The 4568-nt window shown below is 40.9% G+C and overlaps 1 pseudogene; it reads right to left on the bottom strand.

The window, feature by feature from the left end:
* Positions 1-1026: 1026 nt before the first annotated feature.
* LOC101411897 (E3 ubiquitin-protein ligase Mdm2 pseudogene) lies at positions 1027-3391 on the bottom strand (annotated as a pseudogene).
* Between the last annotated feature and the right edge of the window lie 1177 nt (positions 3392-4568).

Below are 4568 nucleotides of genomic sequence, written 5' to 3'. Positions count from 1 at the left end.
ACAACATCATCACCACCTATACCTGGAGAACAAGTGGTACATTTTTACTTCAGTAGCAGAGAATGTAACTACCAATTTCTATTTATCTGTAAAGAATATTTTTTAAAGATTTTTTCTCTCCCCTTCCTGCCCCCTGTCCTCCCGCCCGCCCCGCCCCAGTCATTTGTTCTCTGTGTCCATTTGCTGCGTGTTCTTGTTTTTGTCAGCTTCTGTTGTCAGCGGCATGGAAATCTGTGTCTCTTTCTGTTGTATCACCTTGCTGTGTCAGCTCTCCATGTGTATGGTGCCATCCCTGGGCAGGCTGCACTTTCTTTCGTGCTGGGTGGCTCTCCTTACAGGGCACAGTCCTTGCACGTGGGGCTCCCCTACATGGGGGACACCCCTGCATGGCAGGTCACTCCTTGCACACATCAGCACTGCGCATGGGCCAGCTCCACACAGGTCAAGGAGGCCTGGGGTTTGAACTGTGGACCTCCCATGTGTTAGACAGACACCCTAACCAGTGGGCCAAGTCTGCTTCCCTGTAAAGAATATTTTAAGAGACTCTGAAAGAGCAGAGTAACTAAGGATGAGAGGATTTAAGAGTATCTAAAATTTAAATAATAAATCTTTCTCACAAAATTTATCTCCTTAAAAGAAAGATACTAAATAACTTATATGTGAATACCCTACTTATATTTTGAAAAATCAGATATTTTTATTTAAGTGAAGGTGGAAATGAATTAAAATATGAAGGATAGAATTAAATAACCAGCTATATAGCCATTTCAAATTACATTAAAACCTAAATATGAACTATAAACAGAAGTGAAATTTTCCTAAAATGAAGTGAATATTCACTAAACCCCATCCCCTCCCCAAATAGGTAAATTACATTAAGGAGAAGAATTCTACATGGACTGAGATACTTTTACACTTCAATATGTATAAAAACATAAAAAGAAATTTAATGTTGCCAAAGTACTGTCTGAGCTTTTAGGGTTACATAGTTAGAAATATATAATTCTACTCTTACAAACAAGTCAACTAGGAGAAATAAGTTAGCATAATCATTTGAACTGGCTGTCTACATATTGGGCAGGCCTTATTTTGTTTTTTGTTTTTTTTAGCTTTTTTGAACATGTAAAACAAACCATAAGATGTCCTTTTTTTTGTCATGGATGATACAGTCAATTTTAGGTCACAAGGTTCAATGGCACAAAGATGGAAACTAGATTCCATGCATTTCTCTTTATCTTGTGTTTCATTCTTCTCAAACTCTCTGACAGCTTTAATTTTTTATTTTTAAAGAAGCTTTAGATTATATAAATGTTTAATAAAAAATATAGGGGATTCCCATATTCCCCAACTCCTCACCCTAACCCTCCCACACTTTCCCACATTAACAACATCTTTCATTAGTGTGGTAAGTTTGCTACAATTGATGAACACATATTGAAGCATTGTTATTAACAATGTACTGTAGTTTCCATTATAGCTTCCACTCTGCCTTACCCAATTTTATAGGTTATGACCAAATGTAATGGACTGTATCTGTCATTGCAATGTCATGTTGGACAATTCCAGTGCCCCAAATGTCCCCATAGTATACCTATTCTTCCCTCTCCCTCACCTCAGAACCTCTGTTGGCCACCACCTTTACATCAATGATAAAAGTTCTTCCATTGCTAGAATAATGTTAAGTCTATAATAGAATAATACTAAGTCTACTTTAGTCCATTGTTCACTCCCCAGTCTTGAGGATTTCGGGATGGTGATCCCACTCAGCTTCTACTGGAGAGGGGGCTTAAAATCCCAATGGGCAGATGGCTGACATCTTCTTGACTGGTATAAATGTTGCTACTAGAAGTTGATGGCTGAGAATAGCCCTCATTTTCTTGGGATTGGGAGGCTTGTGTGATTTTATTATTTTCCTCTATGTCATTTTTCTGAAATCAGGAACATTAAAGCCCTCTTCTACATGTGTTGAGTTTTCTAGTATGGCTTTCCCAGGTATTTTCCCTTTATCATTTCTTTTATCTTCAGGAGGCCAATTCTCACATCTGTTGTAATGCATTTCCACAAGGGGAGGATACATTTCATTGCATGAAGTACATTTCCCACAGAGAACTAAGGAAATTTCAGGATCTTCTTCAGATGAGTCTGTATCACTCTCCGCTGCTTGATAAACAATAACTTGATAAACCTGATCATCTTCATATGAGAGTTCTTGTCCTTCTTCACTAATCTTCTGAATCAAGAGATTCAACTTCAAATTATACACTGAATTGATCTGAAACTGAATCCTGATTCAACCAACCACCAGAATGTTCACTTATACCAGCATCAAGATCCAGATCCGATAGTCTCCATGAATTCACTCCTACAGAATCTTTTACACCATATCTTCCTTATTATACATAGAGCAAGACTTTCATCAGAGGAAAGGTAAATGCTAGCAGATTTGTTGTGCTTTCTCTGTTGTCTACCAGCTAAGTCTTCTGAATTTTCTGTCTCACTAATTACTCTCCTTTTAGATGAAGGTCTAAAAATCAAATTTGAGGATGAAGGTTTCTCCTCCTACACCTCTTGCACAGGGTCACTTTGATGGCTGCCATCTTTTTTTTTTAAGATTTATTTTATTTCTCTCCCCTTCCCTCTCCCCTGCCCCAGTTGTTTGTTCTCTGTGTCCATTTGCTGTGTGTTCTTTGTCCGCTTCTGTTGTTGTCAGCAGCATGGGAATCTGTGTCTCTTTTTTGTTGCATCGTCTTGTTGTGTCAGCTCTATGTGCATGTGGCACCATTACTGGGCAGGCTGAACTTTCTTTCATGCTAGATGGCTCTCCTTTTGGGGTGCACTCCTTGTGCATGGGGCTTCCCTACACGGGGGGCACCCCTGCATGGGGCAGCACTCCTTGTGCATATCAGTGCTGCACATGGGCCAACTCCACATGGGTCAAGGAGACCCGGGGTTGAACCACAGACCTCCCATGTGGTAGATGGACACTATCCACTGGGCCAAGTCCGCTTCCTGATGGCTGCCATCTTGAGGGTGACACCTGTTTTCACTTAGAGATGCACCTGAATCTGATGGTTCCTGCTAGTTGACTACTACCAAGTTTCTGTAGACATTTTCCTATGTTCTTTCACAGAGGAGCTTGACACTACAAACAACTCCCCTAGAAGATAATTTGAACAATATACAATATATTGTTGTTTCTCATCACTTGGTCATAATATAGTGATGAAGATAAAATATAATGTCTTTCATTGTGTGACTTTTTGTGCACCAACAGACTTTAGCAACTTCAGTAATGATTGTTTTGTTCTAACCAGGGTCTCTGGTTCTGAAACAGGAATCTGTGAGGTGCTCATAGCATATCAGTAGATAGATAATTGTTGGTATTGCACATTTGTCATGCAGGGTTGTTCATGCCTACAGTGGGATCTTTTGAGGCTCCCCAGTTCTGTTCACAGGGCACATGGAAGCCTTCATGTCAATTTCACACCACTATTGTATTGACACATTAGTTTGGGAGTAGGAGATTCCTTGAGGCAAAAGCATCAGAACCTGAGCCAGAGGTTCTGACCAGAAAAAGGCTCAGCTTCTTGCTCCATCCCCCTTCCAGTCACACAGGGCAACACAAGCCCCAAACAAAAGGAACAAAGGTTGCTAATAGCCATGCTCCCTCCTTTTCCCATCTGTCCTCTTGATAGTGGGAGGCCACTGGGGCTGGGAAGCTAAATGTGGAGACCCCACAACCTCCTGAGAGCCCACATGGACCAGAACATTCTGCTTTGATGACCTGAGAGACATGCTTGCTGTCTCTGCTAACTAAAAGGGAAGAAGATTAGAGTTCTTCTGTTTTATGTAAGCTCTTAGATGCTCTTATCTTTTTAAACAAAAGAAGCAGCATTTGGAAATGTACACACACATCTTGTCTATTCTCCTGTATGTAGCCAGAAATGAAGCAGTTGCCTACAGATAATAAAATGCTTCTTAGTTTTACTACTGTGTGGTTAGACTAGTAAGAGGATGTGTCTGTCCCCTTGAAGCTGGCCCATGGTCTGTATGAATGCCTAGAGCCTGGAGAAGCCCGGGTCTCCCACCCAGCTCTTCAGGGTGGCAATGACCCTCCACCCTGCCATTCTCCCCAGCCCAAGGCTGTTCTACTTATATGTCACCAGGTCCTTGTCTGGTCAGCACCCATGTGAAACACCCTTCTCCATTCTAAAAGATTCTAAAAAGGAATCTTGTGGCTCTTTTAATACTATTACTATGTATCAAAAGGTTTCTCTTCCTTTCTAGCATGGTATTTTTTGTTTGGGTTTTGTTTTTGTGCTGAAATGACAATTCTCTTTCTTGCTCAGTCAGCCTCCCATCTGTTCTGTATAATATACCATGGCCAGACTCAGTACAGGCTCAGCACACCAGTGTCTTCCCAGCTCATGTCCATGACAAAACAGCCCACTTCCCTAATTGGCTGACCAACCTTCTGGGTTTAAATTATGTGACACTGACAATTTTCCCAAATTGAGTACATTCAGTTGTTCATATGACCCTCATGGTATTCACGATATATGTAGGTT

Source organism: Dasypus novemcinctus, chromosome 26 (assembly GCF_030445035.2).
Source record: "Dasypus novemcinctus isolate mDasNov1 chromosome 26, mDasNov1.1.hap2, whole genome shotgun sequence".
Taxonomy (NCBI): Eukaryota; Metazoa; Chordata; class Mammalia; order Cingulata; family Dasypodidae; genus Dasypus; species Dasypus novemcinctus.
This window is presented reverse-complemented; position numbering and strand designations above follow the sequence as displayed.